General features: G+C 36.5%; 1 pseudogene; it reads left to right on the top strand.

Annotated features, from left to right (window-relative positions):
* Positions 1–19,676, top strand: part of LOC106997473 (putative C-mannosyltransferase DPY19L2) — a 105,545-nt pseudogene extending 85,869 nt beyond the window's left edge.
* The last annotated feature ends 1,868 nt before the right edge of the window (positions 19,677–21,544 follow it).

Genomic DNA, 21,544 nt, shown 5'->3' with positions numbered 1-21,544 from the left:
CGTTAAACTGCCTAGCTAGTTTAATTCGAATTTTAAAAGTAATCCCCAACTGACTTTTTCCACATAGGAGATCAAGATAGTCACTCCCTTTCTTTACTCTCCCTTACCCCTCCCCAGTTATGGCTATTTTTCCCAAGCTTTTAAAGGTAGCTGCCCTTTTAATATTTTCTTGTGTCTTTCTTTGTTCTGGTGTTTGTATTACATTCCTGACAGAGAGCCTACGTTTGGCAACTTATCCTTCTAAGATAACTGCTACAAACCCCTGTCTCACTTTTAGATGCCTCTTCTTTGATCTTCTTTTCAATCTGTCTTACTCTCCTTTTAATTACTCTTATTATGAGTTTTCTCATGGCTACCACATATTAAAAGCTGTATGAAGTTTTGTAGTATTAGTGGGACTCGTGCTTATATTGAGGCCTGCCATGTAAGGCTGTATAGTTTGTGCACTGCACAAAGGTGACCAATTGAGAGGATAAGTGAAAGCTTAAATCCAGCTTGTGGTCCACTCAGCAAGCCATGTACAAATGGGGCTCTGTCAAGTCAGGGGAATACCTTTTTCTAATCTGTGTGTAGGCTAAATGGAGACTTCCATACAGTGATAGGAAAATACCTGATTTTTCCTTGTTATGCTCATTTACTTCACAGCCAAAAAAACAGAAGGTGGAGGGGGAGGGTATTTCTTCCTCTCTGTCTGCCATAGACGACAACTCAGTGGGTCCAGCTCTTGCTGGACAGGTGTGCCTAGTTTTTTCTGGAAGACCCTGGCCCTGGGCTTTAAGTTCTTCTTGCCCAGCATTTCCCAACCTTAGCATTGTTGACATTGAGGCTGTACTATGAATTACAAGAAATCCTTGGCCTCTATCTACAAGATGCCAACAGCATCTCCTCCCTCCTCCCCATAGCGTGACATCCAAAAATGTCTCCAGAGTTGACAGTGCTTCCTAGGGAGCAAAATCATACCTGCTTGAGAACCACTTCTCTAGCTTAACAGCTTGTCATCATTAATTATTGAGTCTCCAATAATAAATACACATTCTTTGACTGGCTTACATATTTTCAAGTTTGAGGCATATAAAGAAATTTTCATTCAGAGTTGCATTTAGAATGCTTAGTTATATTGGAAAGGAAACACTCAGGGTTCTCAAAGTTTTTCATTTATGTGGGTACATAGCAGGTGTGTATATTTATGGGGTAGATGGGATATTTTGATACAGGCATACAATGTATAATAATCACATCAGGGTAAATGGAGTATCCATCACCTGAAGCATTGATCCTTTGTGTTACAAACAATCCAGTAATACTCTCTCAGTTGTTTTTAAATGTACAATTAAATTTTGTTGACTATAGTGTTACCAAACACTACATCTTATCCTTTCTTTCTATTTTGTTTGTGCACATTAACCATCCCCACTTCCCCTCCACCCCCTCGCTATCCTTCCCAGCCTCTGGTAACCATCATTCTATTCTTGATCTCCATGAGTTCAACTCTTTTAATTTTTGGCTCCCACAAGTAAGTAAGAACATGCAAAGTTTGTCTTTCTGTACCTGGCTTATTTCAATTAATGTAAAGGACTCCAGTTCCATCCATGTTATGGATAGCATCTCATTCTTTTTTTTTATGACAGGATCTCATTCTTTTTTATGGCTGAGTAGCATTGTGTTGTGTCAGTGTACCACATTTTCTTTATCCATTCACCTGTTGATGGACACTTAGGTTGCTTCCAAATCTAGGCTATTGTGAGAAGTGCTGCAATAAACATGGGAGTGCAGATACCTCTTCTGAACATTTATTTCCTTTCTTTGGGGTATATATCTAAGAGTAGGATTGCTGGATCATTTGGTAACTCTATTTTTAGTTTTTTGAGGAACCTCCAAACTCTTCTATATAGTGGTTATACTAATTTACATTTTCACCAAAAGTGTACGAGAGTTCCCTTTTCTCCACATCTTTTCCTGTTTTATGGATAACCGCCATTTGTTATTGCCTGTCTTTTGAATAATAGCCATTTTAACTGGAGTGAGATTCTATTTCCCTATAGTTTTGATTTGCATTTCTCTGATGATCAGTAATGTTGAGCACCTTTTCATGTACCTGTTTGCCACTTGTATGTTTTCTTTTGAGAAGTGTCTATTCAGATCTTTTGCCCATTTTTAAAGTAGATATATATATATATATATATTTCCCCACAGAGTTGTTTGAGTCCCTTATATATTCTGGTTATTAATTCCTTGTCAGATTGGTAGTTTGCAAATATTTTCGCCCATTCTTTCTGTTGTCTCTTCACTTTGCTGATTGTTTCCTTTGCTGTGCTGAAGCTTTTACACTTGATGTGATCCCATTTGTTCTTTTTTGCTTTGGTTGCCTGTGCTTCCCGGGTATTTACTCAAGAAATCTTTGCTCAATCCAGAGTTCTGGAGAGTGTCCCCAAAGTTTTCTTGTAGTAATTTCAGAGTTTGAGGTCTTAGATTTAAGTCTTTAATCCATTTGGATTTGATTTTTGTATGTGGCAAGAGATAGGCGTGTAGATTCATTCTTCCGCATATGGATATCCAGTTTTCCCAGCACCATTTATTGAAGAGATTTACCCTTTCCCCAGTGTATATTTTTGGGATTGCTGTAAAAAATAACTTTACAGTAGATGTATGGATTTCTTTCTGGGTTCTCCTTCTGTTTCACTGGTTTGTGTGTCTGTTTTTATGGCAGTACCATGATGTTTTGATTACTATACTTCTGTAGTATAATTTGAAGTCAGATATTGTGATTCCTTCAGTTTTTTTCTTGCTCAGGATAGCTTTGGTTATTCTAGGTCTTTTCTGTTTTTATATATAAATAAAGATTTTTGTTTTCTGTTTCTGTGAGGAATATCATTAGTTGTTTGATGGAAATTGCATTGAATCTGTAGATTGCTTTGAATAGTATGGACATTTTAGCAATACTGATTCTTGCAATGCTTGAACATGGAATAGCTTTCCATTTTTTTGTGTCTTCTTCAATTTCTTTCTCCAGTTTTGCATCGCTTTCATTCTAGAGATCTTTCATTTCTTTGGTTAATTTCTAGGTATTTAATTTTATGTGCAGCTACTGTAAATGGAATTACTTTTTAAATTTTCTTTTTCAGGTTGTTCTCTGTTGGCATATAGAAATGTTAATGATTTTTGTATGATATTGTATCCTACAACATTACTGAATTTATCAGTTCTAATAGTTTTTTTTTGGTGGAGATTTTAGGTTTTTCTAAATATAAGATCATGTCACCTGCAAAAAAATGATAATTTGACCTCTTCCTTTCAAATTTGGATGCCCTTTATTTCTTTCTCTTGTCTGATTGCTCTAGCTAGGATTTCCATTACTATGTTGAATAATGTGGTAAAAAGTGAGCATCCTTGTCATGTCCCAGATCTTAGAAGAAAGGTTTTCAGTGTTTCCTCACTCAGTATGATACTAGCTGTGCGTTTGCCGCATATAGCTTCTATTATGTTGATTAATGTTCCTTCTATACCCAAGTTTTTTTGGAAGGTTTTTATCCTGAAAGGATGTTGAATTTTATCAAATGATTTTTCTGCATCTATGGAGATGAGATGATCATATGATTTTTCCCCCTTCATTGTGTTGATATTACGTATCACATTGATTTGCTGTGTTGAACCATCTTTGTGTCCCTGAGATAAATCCTATTTGGTCATGATGAATAATCTTTTTAATGTGTTATTGAATTCAGTTTGCTAGTTTTTTGTTGAGGATTTTTGCATTAACATTAATCAGAGATACTGGCCCGTAGTTTTTTTTTTTTTTTTTGATGAGTCTTCGTATGGTTTTGGTATTAAAGTGATATTGATTTCATACAACAGGTTTGGAAGTGTTCCCTCCTCCTCTGTTTCCTAGAATCATTAGAGTAGGATTGATATTAGTTCTTCTTTAAATGTTTGATAAAATTCAGCAGTGAAACCATCAGGTCCTGGGCTTTTCTTTGCTGGGAGACTTTTCATTAGAGATTTGATCTCATTACTTGTGATTGATCTGTTCAGGTTTTGGATTTCTATGTAGTTCAGTCTTGGTAGGTTTTACATATCTAGGGATTTACCCATTTCTAGGTTTTCTAATTGATCGGCATACAGTTGCTCATGGTAGTCTCTAATGATCCTTTAATTTCTGCAATATTGGTTGTAATGTCTCCTTTTTTTAATCTCTAATTTTATTTATTTGGACCTTCTCTCTTTCTTAGTCTGGCTAAAGATTTGTTTATTTTATCTTTTCACAAAACCAGTTGATCTTTTATATTGTTTTCTTCATTGCAATTTCATTTATTTCTGCTCCGATCTTTATTATTTCATTTCTCCTACTAACTTTGGGTTTTGTTTGCCCTTTTCTAGTTTTTTAAGATGCATCATTGAGTTGTCGATTTGAGGGTTTTCTTCTATTTTGATGTAGGCATTTATAGCTATAGACTTCCCTCTTTTTTTTTTTTTTTGAGACGGAGTCTCGCTCTGTCACCCAGGCTGGAGTGCAGTGGCCGGATCTCAGCTCACTGCAAGCTCCGCCTCCCGGGTTCACGCCATTCTCCTGCCTCAGCCTCCCGAGTAGCTGGGACTACAGGCGCCTGCCACCTCGCCCGGCTAAGTTTTTGTATTTTTAGTAGAGACGGGGTTTCACTGTGTTACCCAGGATGGTCTCGATCTCCTGACCTCGTGATCCGCCCGTCTCGGCCTCCCAAAGTGCTGGGATTACAGGCTTGAGCCACCGCGCCCGGCCTAGACTTCCCTCTTAATACTGCTTTCGCTGTATCCCATAGATTTTGATATGTTGTGTTTTCATTATCATTTGGTTCAAGAAAATTTTCAATTTCCTTCTTAATTTCTTTGTTAACCCACTGGTCATTCAGGAGCATATTCTTTAATTTCTATGTTTGTAGAGTTTCCAAAATTCCTTTTACTACTGATTTCTAGTTTTTTTCCATTGTGGTCAGAGAAGATACATGATATTGTTTCAATTTTTAAAAAATGTTTTAAGACTTGTTTTGTGGCCTATCCTTGTTTTGTGGTCTGTCCTCAAGGAATGATCCAGGTGCTGAGAAGGATGTGTATTTTGTAGCTGTTGGACGAAATGTTCTGTAAGTATCTATTAGGTCCTTTTGATCTATAGTGCAGATTAAGTTCAGTGTTTCTTTGTTGATTTTCTGTCTAGATGATCTGTCCACTGCTGAAGGTGGGGTGTTGAAGTCTCAGGCTATTATTGTATTGGGATCTGTCTTTCTCTGTCTCTCTCTTTAGCTCTGATAATATTTGCTTTATGTATCTGGGTGCTCCAGTATTGGGTGTATATATATTTATAATTGTTGTATACTCTTGCTGAATTAACCCTTTTATCATTATATAATGACCTTCTTTGTCTCTTTTTATAGTTTTTGTCTTGTACTCTATTGTGTCTGATATAAGTATGGCTATTCCTGTTCTTTTATGGTTTCCATCAGCATGGAATATAATTTTCCATCCCTTTGTTTTCAGTCTATATTTGCCTTTACAAGTAAAGTGTGTTTCTTGTAGGTAACAGATTCTTAGGGTTTTGTTTTCTTATTCAGCCACTCTTTGTCTTTTGATTGGAGAGTTTAATTCATTTACATTCAGTGTTGTTATTGATATGGACTTACCCTGCCATTTCGTTATTTGTTTTCTCATTGTTTTGTGGTCTTCTCTTCCTTCCTCTCTTTCTTTCATTGAAGGTGATTTTTCTCTGGTGGTGTGTTTTAACTTACTGCTTTTTATTTTTTGTATATCCATTGTATGTTTTTAAACTTGAGGTTACCATGAGCCTTGCAAATAATATAACCCATTATTTTAAACTGATGACAGCCCTGATTGCATAAACAAACAAGCCAAAGGAAAGCTAATAAAAATTCTAAACTTTAACTTCATCTCCCCACTTTTTACCTTTTTGTTGTTTCTATTTATATCTTATTGCACTGTCTCTTGAAAAGTTATTGTAGTTATTTTTTATTGGTTCATCTTTTTGTCTTTCTACTTACATAAGTTGTTTATACACCATAATTACACTGCTATAATATTCTGTGTTTCTCTGTGTACTTACTATTACCAGTGAGTTTTGTACCTTCTGATTATTTCTTCCTCATTAATGTCCTTTTCTTTCAGATTGAAGAACTTCCTTTAGCATTTCTTATAGGATAGGTCTGGTGTTAATGAAATTTCACAGCTTTTGTTTGACTGAGAAAGTCTTCTCCTTTAGGTTTGAAGAACATTTTCTCTGGATACACTACTCTCAGGTAAAAGGTTTTTTTCCTTCACTTTAAATATGTCATGACATGCTGTCCTGGCCTGTAAGGTTTCCACTGAAGAGTCTGCTGCCAGATATGTATTAGAGCTCCATTGTATGTTATTTGTTTCTTTTCTCTTGCTGCTTTTAGGATCCCTTCTTTATCCTTGAACTTTGGGAGTTTGATATTAAATGACTTGAGTTAGCCTTTGGGTTAAATCTGCTTGGTGTTCTAGAACCTTCTTGTGCTTGAATATCGATATTTTCTCTAGCTTTGAGAAGTTCTCTGTTATACTTTTGAATAAACTTCCTACTGCTGTCTCTCTTTCTAACTCCTTGTCTTCAAGCTCACTATTTCTTTCTTCTGCTTGATCAGTTCTGCTTATTAAGAGACTTGTACATTCTTCAATATGTCAGTTGCATTTTTCAGCTCCAGAATTTCTGCTTGATTCTTTTTAATTATTTCAATGTATTTGTTGACTTTATCTGATAGGATTACCAATTCGTTCTCTGTGTTATCTTGAATTCCTTTGAGTTTCCTCAGCACAGCTATTTTGAATTCTCTGTCTGAAAGGCTGCATATCTCTGTCTCTCCAGGATTGGGCCCCTAGTGCCTTATTTAGTTTGTTTGGTGAGGTCATGTTTTCCTGGATGGTCTTGATGCTTGTGGATGTTTGTCAGTGTCTGGGCATTGAAGAGTTAGGTATTTATTGTAGTTTTTGCAGTCTGGGCTTGTTTGTACCCATCCTTCTTGGAAAGGCTTTCCAAGTATTCAAAGGGACTTTGGTGTTGTGATCTAAGTTTCTGGTCGCTGCAGCTGTATCTGCACTAGGAGGCACCCCATGCCCAGTAATGCTGAAGCTATTGCAGACTCTTAGAGGTACTACCTTGGTGGTCTTGGATAAAATCCAGAATTCTCAGGATTAGCAGGCAGAAGTTCTTGTTTCTCTTCCCTTACTGTCTCCCATATGGAGTCTCTCTCTCTTTTTCTATGTGCTAAGCTGCCTGGAGCTTGGGATGGGGTGACATAAGCACCTCTGTGGCCACCACTACTGGGAATGTGTTGGGTCAGACCTGAAGCTAGCACAGCACTGAGTCTTGCCCAAAGCTCATTGTAACTACTGCCTGGCTACCACCTATGTTTGCCCAAGGTGTAGGGCTCTACAGTCAGCAAGTATCAAAGCAAACCAGGCTGGTGACCTTCCCTTCAGGGTGGCAAGATCCCCCAGGTCAGAGTCAGGTCCAGAGATGCTGCTGTCCAGGAGCCAGGGCCTGGAGTCAGACACCTTAGAAATCTACTTGATGCTCTATCTTACCGCAGCTGAGCTGGTGCTGAAACCACCAGACAAAGTCCTTCCCACCCTTCCTTCCCCTTTCCCCAGGCAGAGGGGTCTCTCTCCATTTCCACCACTACCACAGGCCCATGGGAGGTACTGCCTGGCTACTGCCAGCATTCACTTAAAGCCCAAGGGCTCTTCAGTTAGCTTGTGGTAAGTGCTGCCAGGCCTAGGACTCACCCTTCAGGGCAGCGGGCTCTCTTCCAGCCCAGGGCAGGTCCAGAAATGCCACCCAAGAGCCAAGACCTGGAATCGGGGACCACAAGAGCCTGCTTGGTGCTCCTCCCCACTGTGGCCAACCTGGTACCTAAGCGATTTTTGGTTCTTATGAAGGTGCTTTTTGTGTAGATCGTTATCACATTTGGTGTTCCTGAGGGGAAGATGAACGGTGGAGGCTTCTACTTGGTCATCATGCTCCATCTCCTCTCCAACATAGTTTTTTTTACAGTAGATCTGAATAATATGTCTTGTCTTTATTACTGATTTTATTGTACTGATTAAAAATGATAACCTTCACAAGTATATAATTGTTTTTTATACCAAAGTATCGGGAAGTAAGCATTTGGTCTTCTGGTGCTTCAAGAGATGAAATGGAAGCCAGATAGTAGATTTTGATGTATCTCTTGTTATGACCAAATTTATACATGTCATTACTCCAAAAAGTACTAGCAGCAAATAATGAAATGATTTCATGGCATGTATAAATGGTGTCAAGTCAAATGGTAACTCTGAGAACTTAATTAAAGATTATCTGAGGGAAGAAAACAATGCTTTTCTCTTTTTATGGCACATCCACAGGACCATAGTTCACAAGCCACAAAAGTCATTTGAAAAAATGTCCCATGAGCCTTGCCCTTCACAGCAGTCTCTCAGTTCCTGGCATTTCACATTATTGGAACAGATATGACATTTTACATTCTTTTTGTTTCATGTGTGTTTGTAGTCCTGCTGTTCGCGTGGTGGTCTAGCATAGCAGGAAGCTTTAGTGAAGCAGCTAAGAGGGCAGGCTCTGGAACTTCCTGGCTGTGCAGTCTTGGGCAAGTCACTTAACTTGGCTCTGTCTCTTCATCATCTACAACAGCAGTCCCCAGCTTTTTGGCACCAGGGACTGGTTTCGTGGAAGACCATTTTTTCCCACAGAACTGGGGGATATGGGGTAGTTTCTGGATGAAATTGTTCCACCTCAGATCATCAGGCATTAGATTCTAATGAGTGTGCAACCCAGACCCCACACATGCTCAGTTTGTAGATTCTACAAAGAACAGAGGACCCACCTCTTAGAATTGTGCAAATTAAGTTATTTAATTCTTACTAAAATATAGAGCACAGTTTCTAGCACCAAGATAGCATTTAACAAAAGTCAGCTATTATTATAGTAGACAGTGAGTAGCTATTGAGTCAATAAAAAGAATGAGGTCCACCGTCATGTAAATAGGCATCATCCTTCTTAATTTGGGTTCACATATTAGAGGTAAGTTTAACTTCTGATTTTCTTTAAAACATTTTATTGAAGAATATAGCCTTTTTTTTTTCAGATGCCATCTTCGCAGGTGCCATGCCTACAATGGCGTCAAGCTGTCTACACTTCATCCCATTGTAGATCATCCACATTACAAAGATGGCAGACTTGAGGTTGGCGGCCGATGAATATTTCATCAAGACTCACTTGGTGACTCCCAATTCTTAGGAATTGGGAAAATTTTTACACACACACACACAAACTCATCCGCATTTTCATGCTGGAAGTTAAAAAAAAAATGACAATAACCATCCAGAAATGACAATATATACCTGTCGCCTCTGGAGCAAGCAGACCTCTGAAAACTGAAAAATGCAAAAGCCAGTTTTTCCCAAAGTGACAAATGTGTCACATATTTATGATGTGTGTGTGTATTCCAGTAAAACTCCTAGGTAGTTGGAACAGGAGATAGGATGGATTTTACTCACAGCCATGGTTTGCCAACCCCTGCTCTACATCACAAGCCTCACTCTGATTTAAGAAATGACTTCTAGATCTTAGTGGTGGCCAATGACTAGCCTTTTGTGACAGGTTGAAAAAGTACATGAAAGTTGCTATTATATATTACATGCTTTCATGAAAATTTTTGCTAGCTGATTATGAGAACTCTAGTTTCCATTGATGTCTAAAAGTTTTGCTTTCCTTAAATGGCTGGTTTAAAAAATTATTTTGGTTATTCTAGTAGTTGTCAGTATAATCTTTTTTAAAAGTGGATTTTTGGCCTGTTGTTAGAGGCAATTGTTTAAATTATTTAAAAGTTTTAGGTCTGCTGTCTAGGAGCCAGGGCTTGGAGTCAGACACCTTAGAAATGTACCTGATGCTGTCTCTATTCTACTGTGGTGAACTGACATGGAAACCACTGTGGTGACTGAGCATCCCATATGCTTGAAATTCTAAGCAACATCCAATGCATAAGTGATAGTCTGTCAGGATATTGTAAGAACTTCCACTATGGTCAAATCACCTATTGTACCATATTTTGGTGACCATCCCCATTTCTCAAGATTCTGTGAAGGTGCTTTTCCTACCTGTTCTGACACCCTGGATGCCCATTGTCTAAGTGTTCTACTTGATACACTCAGTTTCAATTCATGTGTTTGTCAGAGCTTCTTTAGATGAAATTAAGCATTTAAAGATATGTTTTCACTACATTCAGTCTCTGTCAGAATATATTCTCTGAAAACTTAGTGAATTATGAGAAGAAAATGTCATATCCTAAGCTGCTCTCTGCTACCCAGTACAACTTTAGACTATTTTAAACACTAATAAGCAGTATATGCAGAATTAAAATTGCTATAAGTTTTATTACATTCAAAATATAAGTAGGAATGTGGAAACTGCCATCCCCAAAATAGTTGATGCTGTTCTGAGTCATGTATATCAGTGTTCCACCCAGTGAGTATTGAGATTTCAATTTTTTTAGTCTACTCTATTATCATTCATTTTAAAATCTTTTAAACTATTGTTTAAATTTAAAGGGCCCAGACAAAAATAGTTTATTCTACATATAGTCGAAAATCTGCCAAAGAAGTAAGAGATAAATTGTTGGAGTTACATGTGAATTACTATGTTTTAGAAGAGGCATGGTGTGTTGTGAGAACTAAGTGAGTATTAACCCTATGCTCTCTGATATGGTATATTTTTAAGCAACAAATGTTTCACTTTATTACAATAGTCCTGATTTTTTAAGAGATTTTAGTTTAAATTCATTAAAATATTATCCTGGTATCTTAGTTTAAATTATTTCATCTAGAGAAGTAAAATTATACTATCAATGAAGTAGAATTTAATTCCAAACATTATAGTATATTTTAACATCCTGATTTTTCAATTTAACATCTTCTACTTAGCTTTTTTCATAATTTTTGAAATATGAAAATTTTTATTAGATATCTGAAATATGGATTTGAATTTAAAACACAGTGAGATATTAGCATCCAGTACCATAGCTGAGTTGGATTTGTAAGACTTAAAAGAAAAGTGATAAAACCCAAAATGCCATAATAAGAAAAACATCCTAAGAAAAACATAATAAAAAAAATTAAAATTTTTTAATTTCTGAATTTTGAATCTCTAAAAATCATAAAATTCTAAGATGTGTAATGGATCTTTTGAGGCCTTTGTTTAGGCTCCTAAGCAGAGATATTAGCTCCTGCACATGACAGGAAATTCAGGCACATTAATTGTCTCCTAGAACAACACATTGGCAATCAGAAGAACAAAACAGGTTCTACAGTCACTTCAATATATCATTTACAATGTTCAAAAGGTTTCAGAGATGCCAACTAAAATGAGAAAGTATGATCAACACCCTGAAAAAAAAAATAAGTTAATAGAAACCAATTCAAGTAGGTCCAGATGTTGGATTTAGCAGCCAAAGACTGCAAAGCCACTATTACAAACACATTCAAAGGCTTAAGAAAAATATATTCAATAAATTAAAAGAAAACATGGTATCCATGAGTGAAGAGATATGGAATCTCAGCAGAGAAATAGAAATACTCCAGCCCCCATGGGAATTCTAGAACTGAAAAGTATAGTAAATGAAATGAAAGTTATTTAAATGTACTCAACAGTTTTGAGATGAAAACAGAACATTTGAACAGAAAATTCAGTGAATTTGAAGATAAGAGAGAATAGTTAATCAAAAGAACAGGAACCAAAAAGATTGAAAAATAACCAATGTCACAGACCTGTGTAACATTAAGTAGTTCAACACATGCATAATTTTAATATTAGGTGTAATGAAAAAAAGAACATGACAGAAAAAATATTGAAGAAATGTTGGCCAAAAATTTCTCAAGTTTGATAAGAGCTACTAACTTAGAGATCTGCTAAGCTCAACAAATCCAACTGGGTTAAGCCCAAAGAAAACCAAAGCAAGGCACATTATAGTCAAAATGGTAAAATCAAAGATAAAGAGAAAATCTTGAAAATAAGAGAAAAAATGATATGCTATATAAACATCTGACGTCTCAACATAAATAGTGGAAATTATCAGACACTGGAATGGTAATTCAAAGTGCTGAAGAAGAAAAATCAAGAATTCTATATTTAATGAAATTATCTTTTAAAAATGGAGGCCAAAAATACATTTTTCAGATCAAAAAAATCTAATATAATTTGTTGGTAACAGATTTATACTTCAAGATGGACAAGAAGTTCTATCAGCTGATGAGAAATGGTGCCAGATGGTAACTCAGATATACAAGAAATACCGAAATGCGCTGGAAATGGTAAATATGTGGATATTAATCACTACACATTTTCTTCTCTGAAAATCTTTAGAAGACTTTATTTAAGGCAAAGGTGATACCATTATATTTTTTACTTCATGACAGAAATTAAATATACATGACAGTAGCACAAAAATTGAGTAAATGGAAATGTATGATTTACTAGAAATAACCCAATTTAAATGGTAAGTAAATCATGATATGTTAAAGATGCTTGTTGTCATCCCTAGCAAAACCACTCAAAAAATAAAACAGTAGGGGAAAAAAGAGCATAATGGCAAGCCTAGACATGGATGAACCTGGATACATTAAGTGAAATCAGTCAGCCACAGTAAGATGAATAGTGCATGTTGTCACTCATGTGGAAGCTAAAAGAAGTAGCTCATAGAAGTAGAGTAGAATTGTGGTAGTTAGAGTCTGAGTGGGAAGGGTAAGGAGGAGAAGAAAATAAGGAGAGGTTGGTTAAGAGATACAAAATTAGAGATAAATAGAAGGAATAAGTTCTAGTGTTCTCTGCCACTTTAGAGTGAATATTAGTTAACAGTAACTTATCGTATATGTCAAGAAAGAACAGGATTCTGAATGTTCCCAGCACAAACAAATGGTAAACATTTGAACTGATGGATATCCTTACCCTGATTTATCATTACACTTCGTAATTATGCATTGAAATATCACTCTATACTCCATAAATATGTACAAGTATTACTTGTCAACTAAAAATAAAAGGGGAAAAAGCCTAAACATACAACCAGCTTAAGACCCAGCAATTGTACTGGGCATTTTTTCGCAGACAGATGAAAAGTTGTGTTCACACAAAATTCTATAGAAAAATGTCTATAGCAGCTTTATTTGTAATAGCCTAAACCTGAAACAACCCAGGTGTTTTTCACAAGATGAATGGTTAAATAATAGTGATCTATTCATACCATGGAATACTGCTCAGCAATAGGATCAAACTATTGATACACTCAAGATCCTGGATGAATCTCCAGAGAATTGTTTGAATGAAGAAAAGACAATCCCCATAGGTTACCTACTGTATAATTCCGTTTATGTAACTGTCTTCAAATGACAAAATTATAGATGTAGATAATGATTTGTGGTTGCGAGGGGCTAGGGTGGGGTGGGAATGTGAGGAAAGTATAGTATGTGTGGCCATACAAGGGATCTCCGTGGTGATGGAAATGCTCTCTATCGCCATTCTATCAATGTGAATTATCTGGCTGTGATATTATGCAAATATGCAAGATGTTACCATGGCCGGGGACGCTGTTTAAAGTCTATACAAGAACTACTTGTATTATCTCTCACTTAATGTGGATCTCCAAATGTCTTGAAATAAAGTTTTTTTAAAAAAACAAAAGAGCACAACAGCAAGCCTATATCAAACCATATCAGTAATTTCAAAGTGAAGGAGAACTAAATTCTTCCAAATAAAAGGCAGAGATTGGCAAACTGAATACAAGAGCAAAACCTATCTATGGGCTGCCTGCAGAGGTGCACTTTAAATACAAATATGTATATTGGCTGAAGGAAAAAGAATGGAAAAGATACCACGTGAGTAAACATTAGAAAGCTGAAGTGAAAAATATATAAATATCAGATAAGATAGATGTTAAGACAAAGAATATTACTAGAAACGACTATGTTTTATAATGCAAAATAGTTCAGTACAGGAGAAAGATGTAATAATTTGAGTGCATATGAACTTAAAAGAGAATTTCAAAATATGTAGAGCAAAAATTGACAGAACCCAAAAGGCAACAAACAAGATTAAAATGGAATTATAAAAATCACTCAATCCAAAATAAGGCAGAAGAAGTGGGAAAGGGAGACAAAGATCAGACGGAACAAAGAGAAAGCACCGAGAGTATAAACTTAAATCTAACCATATCAATTATCACATTAAGTGTAAATGGACTTGTGGTAGGCTGAATAATGAGCCCCCCACGATGGCCATGTCCTAATTCCCAGAAATTGTGAATTACGTTACATGGAAAAAGGAAATTTGCAAATGTGATTAAATTAATGCTCATGAGATGTGGAGATTATCCTTATTATCCAGGTAGGACAAATGTAATCACAAAGTATAAGGAGGAGGTAAAAGAGTAAGAGATCAAAAAGGTGATATGATGGTAGAAGCAGAAGTTGGAGTGATATAAGGCCACAAGCCAAGGAATGAGGCCAGCTTCTAGGAGCTGGAAAAGCAAGGAAGTGGATTTTCTTCTCGAACCTCCTGAAGGATTGGAGTCCTGCCAATACCGTGATTTTAGACTTATGAGCTCCAAAATTTGAAAGAGAATAAATACATGTTGCTTTAAGCAACTGTTTGTGGTAATTTGTTATAGCAGCAATAGGAAACTAATATAGTTCTAAACACCACAAATGAAAAGCAAGAATTGTCAGATTGCATAGCAAAGCAAGACCCTACTATAGGCTACTTTCAAGAAATTTATTTAAATATAAAGAAACGAAGAGGTTAAAAGTTAACAGATAGGAAGAGGACATGCGATGCTACTACTAGTCAGTGAAAACTGGTGTGGCTGTAATAACATCAAAGTACATTTGAATGCTAAGAATATTATCAAGATTAAACAAGGATTTTTAAATGAAGGGATTTATATTTCAAGAGAATGTAGCAACCCTGAACATTTATGCACTCAGATAACAGAGCTTCAAATATATGAAGCACAACTGATAGAACTTTAGGAAAAAATAGACTAATCTACAGAATAGTTAGAAATTTTAAGTCTTCTCTAAATAATTTGTAGAATAAAAAGAAATTTAGCAAGAATACAGAAGATTTGAATAACGCCATCAACCAATATGACCTAATTGACATTTATAGTACACACCACCCTAGAACAGCAAAATAGACATTCAAGCACACACAGACTATTTATCAAAAAAGACCAGTTTCTAGGCCACAAAACAAGTATTGACACATTTAAAATACTTTAGATCATGTAAAGTACAATCTCTGACTACAATGAAATTAAGTAAGAAATCAGTAACAGAATTCTATGTGGAAATTCCCTCAAATGTTTAGAAACTAAGTAATACACTTCCAGATAATCCATGGTCAAGAAGAAACAAAAGGAGGGTTAGTTTCAATGTATTTTGACCTAAAGGAAAATGAGAACACCATCCCACTATTTGTGGGATGCAGATACAGCAGTAGAGAGATTTGTTTTTATGTTGAATGCCTATAATAGAAAAAGAAGAAAGGCCTCATATCAGTCACTCGGCTTCACCTTAAGGAACTAGAAGAAAAGAACAAGTAAACTCCAAATTAAGGAGAAGAAAAGAAAGCATAAAAATTAGAATCAAAATCAGTGTGAATTTCCCCTCAAAACGGGGAAAAGTCAATAAAACCAAACACTGATTCTTGAGAAGATTAATAAAACTGATTAACTTCTACCCAAACTAAAAGATTGAAGACAGAAATTACTAATATCATGAATAAGAAAGATTTTATCACTACAAGATCTGAAGAATGAAAAGGATAATGAGGGAGTTTTAGGAACAACTTTACTCCACTAAGTAGGACAAAATAGATAAAATGGAGAAGTTCCCTGAAAGATGCAAAACCAAAGCTCACTTAAGACATAGAAAATCTTATATCTACTACCTTATTATGAATGACCTTATATCTATTAATAAAATTATATTTGTAGTAAAAAGAATTGTCACAAAGAAAACATTAAGACAGATATCTTCACTGGAAATAATTCCAATTCTACAAACTATTCCAGAAAATTCAAAAGGAAGGATTACTTCCCAGCTGGTTCTATGAGGTCAGCATTATCCTGAAACCAACATGAGAGAAACATTACAATAAAAGGAAACAACCAATCAAAATGTATCATGAACACATATGTGAAATTTTTAAGTAAAATTGCAACAAATGAATCCAGCAATATATTAAAGAAAGACAATACACAATGTACCAGTGGAGTTTATCCCAGGAATGCAAAGTTATCTCACTATTTGAAAACCAATTAGGTGAATTCACCATAGTAACAAACTGAAAAAGAAAGACCGCATCATCCTCTCAGTACATTCAGGAAAAAGTATTTGACACAATTCAGTATCCACAACTGATTAAAAACTCTCAGCAAACTAGGAGTAGAAGGTAACTTGCTACTAAGAATCTAAGAATATAAAATTTCTAGAAGAAAATACGGAAGAAAATTATTGTAACCTTGGATTAGGCTAAGATTTCTCAGATACAGTAACATCATCATGATCCACAAAAGAACACATTGATAAATAGGACTTCATTAAAACTGTAAACCTCTGCTTTTTCATAAACAGTATTAGGAAGAATTAAAAGATAAACCACAGTCTGGGAGGAAATATTTTCAAAGCCTATGTCTGATAAAGGACTTTCTCTAGATGTATAAAGAACTCTCAAAACCCCATAGTAAGAAAACAATCCAATTAAAAATGGACAAAAGAGGCTGGGCACAGTGGGTGGCTCACACCTGTAATTCCAGGATTTTGGGAGGCAGAGGTGGGTGGATCACCTGAGGTCAGGAGTTGGAGATCAGCCTGGCCAACATGACGAAACTCCGTCTCTACTAAAAATACAAAAAGTTAGCCAGGCGTGATGGTGGGCGCATATAATCCCAGCTACTCGGGAGGCTGAAGCTGGATAATCGCTTAAACCCAGGAGGCGGAGGTTGCAGTGAGCCGAGATTGTGCCACTGCACTCCACTGGGTGACAGAGCAAGACCTTGTTTCAAAAATAAAAAAATTTTTTAAAAAAAGGACAAAAGGACAGATAGCAAATAATCACACACAAAGATGCTTGATGTTACTCGTGATTTGTGAAATGCAAATGCAAATTACAGTGAGATATCACTAAACACTTAATAAAATAGCTAAATAGCTATAATTGAAAAAAAAAAAAAAAAAAAAACCTGATGATGCCAAGTGTTGCTGACACTATGGAGGACTTAGAACTCTCATACACCAGTGGTGCTAAAGTAATAGGGTACAACCACTCTGCAAGACAGTGTAGCAATTTTATTAAAAGTTAAACATATAACTACTATATTTATTAACATAAAAGAAAGCATATATCCATCCCAGTAATTGTACACAAATGTTCATAGCACCTTATTTTCTGTAATAGCCCCAAACTGGAAACGACCTGCTTATTTATCAACAGATGAATATATAAACACACTATTAGAATATCCAGACAATGTAAATACTAATAAAAATGAACGAACTATTGATACAGCAATATGGATGGATCTCAAAATAATTCTACTGAGGACAAGAATCCAGTCAAAAAAGAAAGCATGCAATAATTAGGATTACAAAAGGGCGGAAGTAAACTTTTGAGAGAGATGGATATGTTCATGACTTTTATTGTGGCTGCTGTTTTACAGTTGTATACACATGTTAATATGTATCAAAGTGGATACTAAATATGTGCAGCTTATTGAGTAATTATTGAGCAATTATGCCTTAATACATCTGCTAAAAAAATCTGGCAGACGTTTACCCAGAATATACAAGGAGCTCTCACACCTCAATAAGAACACAAAATTTGGCAAAATATTTAAATAGACATTCCACCAAAGAAGATATTCTGAATCATCCATAACCATACTATAATGATTAAAATTACAAAAACTGATACAACTCAAACTCTCATGCATTATTGGTGGAAATGGAAAATGGTGCATCTACTCTGGAAAACAGTTTTGAACTTGCTTATAAAGATAAATCCACACTTAATCAAACATAACCATGCAACCCAGCAATTCCACTTCTAGGTGTTTCCCTAAGAGAAATGATAACATACGTCCACAAAAAACCTTGTCCATGAATGTTTATAGCGGCATTGTTCATGGTCACCAAAAACTCAAAACATCTCAAATGTTCATTAACTTGCAAATGGATAAACAAATTGTGCTCTCTGTATACAATGAAATATTATTTAGCAACAAAAAGGAAGGAACTACTGAACCTCAACAGAAGTTGTAGGAACTACAGCTCAGATATGAATATCAAAAACATGCTATGGTAAAGAAGCCAAAAGTGAAAAGACTAATAATATATTTATATGAAATCCTAGAAAAAGCAAAACTATAGTGCAGAAAGCACAGTAGTTGCCTGAGGCCATGTTTGGGGAAGGAGGTAGATTGCAAAAGGGCACAGGGAACTTGTCGGGGTGATGGAAATTTTCTGTATTATGATTGTGGTAGTGCTCGCACATCTATACACATTTGCCCATACTTGCCAAACTTTACCCATAAAGTAGGTGAATTTTATTGTGTGTAACTTATACTTCAATATAGATGTTAAAAAATTAGACATCAGTTTTGCCTGACTCCTTCCCTTTAATGACTGCCATGCAGGGTTACTCTCCTGGGAGGAACAGTGTCTCGTGTAGCCCAGTCATACAGCCGCCCAAAACGGGAAAGCACTGAAGAAAACAAACTGCCATGAGAGTCTCCTGTCCCTGCCTTGGATGATTTCATGCTAATCCAAGACAGTTTATGCTAAAAAATATGAAATTCATCAGGAATTCGATTAGGTTTTAAGTTGTCTTATTTTACTACAAATGGGCCTTATGTTTAGATGGTGATGGTACTGGGAAAGTACATTTGTGTTTGTTTCATCTTGAAAGTGAGCTTTTAAATATATATTTATGAATGTATATTGAAGCTTTATTGTAGGATATGTCTTTCATTCGGTTAAATGAGATGTGAAAATGCAACATACTTAATTTCATTCTATTTTTTAAATTTCTAAACACTGAAATTATGTTTTTTGAAATGATGCTTTAAAATATTTAATAAATCTGTCTCTGAAAATCTGGATGTTGTGTTATGTATCTATTTTTTCTGGACAGGAATACATTTCTAATATGGATATATATGTCTATCTTTTTTCAGGCCTGGTTGCAGTATGCTTGAAATCTGGGATGTGGAAGACCCTTCCAATGCAGCGAACCCTCCCTTATGTAGCGTCCTGCTCAAAGATGCGAGGCCTTACTTCACCACAGTATTTCAGAATAGTGTGTACAGAGTATTGAAGGTTAACTGAGAAGAAAACTACCCATTACACTATGGTACAATGCCGTGTGTCAAAAACAATCACCCTTTGGCTTGTTTACATTAATAAAAAAATCACAAGCTTTAATAAAAGACACTTAAAAATAAAATAAAAATGGATTGAAAGTTTTTCTGATTACTAAACGATAAATTACTTTTCTGTTCATTGAATGTCAGCCTTATTAAGCTTGTCATATAAATTGTTAAATCATATCATACTGCATAAACAAATGTTCATTTCAGAGTTTTATTAAAGAGAAATGTACATAAAACAATGAATTTTAATAAATCAAGGGTACGTAAGTCCTTTTTCATCCAACTTGGTGAATTGCTTCAGATTTTCTCTAGTACCAGAGTGTACCCACTCAAACTCTTTGAACCACTTAGGGCAGAAGAATGCAAGTCCTGCCCAAGTGGACCCAGCGGCAAAGGTGAGGGACCCCAATTGCAGGAGTATGTGTTGCTTGGGCTCCTGGGAGCCACAGTTGGAGCTGGCATCCCCAGGGACCAAATACACAGCGTGCAGCAGAAGAGGCATCCCCAGAGCTGGGAAGGTCTGGATCGGGTGTATTCGTTTCTTAGGGCTACTGTAAGAAAGTACCACAAACTGGGTGGTTTAAAACAACAGAAACTTGTCTCACAGTTCTACAGACTCAAAGTTCAAAATCAAGGTATCAGCAGAGCCATGCTCCCTTTAAAGTCTCTAGGGAATAATCTTCCTTGCTTCTAACTCCTTTGGTTGCCAACCTTGGCATTCCTTGGCTTATGCAAGCCCTGCCTCTGTCTTCACATGGCCTTATTTCACCTGTGTCTCCTCTGTGTTTTCAAATTTCTTTCCTTGTAAGGACACCATTCAAAGGATTTAGGGCCCATCGTAATCCAGCATGACCTCAGTCGAGTGCAGTGGCACCATCCCGGCTCACTGCAACCACCGCCTCTCAGGTTCAAGCGATTCTCCTGCCTCAGCCTCCCGAGTAGCCGGGATTACAGGTTTGCACCATCACACCAGGTAATTTTTGAATTTTTAGTAGAGATGGAGTTTCACCATGTTGGTCTGGCTGGTCTCAAACTCCTGACCTCAAATGATCTGCCCACCTTGGCCTCCCAAAGTGATGAGATTACAGGTATGAGCCACAGCACCCAGTCTGACCTCATCTTAATTTGATTACATCTGCAAAGACCTCGTCTCTAAATAAAGGCACATTCACAGGTACTGGGGTTAGGAGCTCAACATGTCTTTTGGGGCTGCGCACAGTGGCTCACGCCTATAATCCCAGCATTTGAGAGGCCAAGGCGGGTGGATCACCTGAGGTCAGGAGTTTCGAGACCAGCCTGGCCGACATGGTGAACCGCGTCTCTAATAAAAATACAAAAAAATTATCCAGGCATGGTGGCGGGCGCCTGTAATTCCAGCTACTCAGGAGGCTGAGGCAGAACAATTGCTTGAACCTGGGAGACAGAAGCTGCAGTGAGCTGAGATCATGCTACTGCACTCCAGCCTGGGCGACAGAGCGAGACTCTCAAAAAAAAAAAAAAAAAGTTTTTTGGGAGAACAAAATTGATCCATAACACAAGCAAAGTGACCAAACCCAGGAAAAGCCAGCTGTAAAACCAGCCAGGGTGGGAGCCCAAGACCACTCAGTAAATGAGAGCTGTCTAATGGTTTAATGCCCTCATGTCTACTCCGCCCTCTGGCCTTGGCCTTGGGAAGCAACGGTCAGCAAGAGAGAGGCGGTGGGGGTGGGCAAGGAACAGGACAGATGGTCACACCTGTCTCCCCAAAAGAAGAACTGCACAGTGTAGTGGGAAAAAAAGAAGCCAAGAACTGCACGCTGTAATGGGAAAAAAATGTTCTATCCTTAAATAAGCATTAAATTGTTAATATCTTGGACTAAGCCTTCTAAAAAAATCTTCTTATTTTGGAAATGTTTAAGCATACAAAAAGAGAGGAAACAGAATACCAAGTTCCCTGTGTACCCATTGCCCAGCTTCAACAATTATCAACTCATGGCCAATCATTTTTTTAATCTACACCCTCACCCACTCCTCCCTCTCATAGGCTTCTTTTCACGTAAATCTCAGATATATAATCTGGAGATACTTCA

The sequence above is a fragment of the Macaca mulatta genome, chromosome 3 (assembly GCF_049350105.2).
Source record: "Macaca mulatta isolate MMU2019108-1 chromosome 3, T2T-MMU8v2.0, whole genome shotgun sequence".
Taxonomy (NCBI): domain Eukaryota; kingdom Metazoa; phylum Chordata; class Mammalia; order Primates; family Cercopithecidae; genus Macaca; species Macaca mulatta.
The sequence above is the reverse complement of the archived record's forward strand: the minus strand, read 5'-3'. Positions and strand labels throughout refer to the sequence as shown.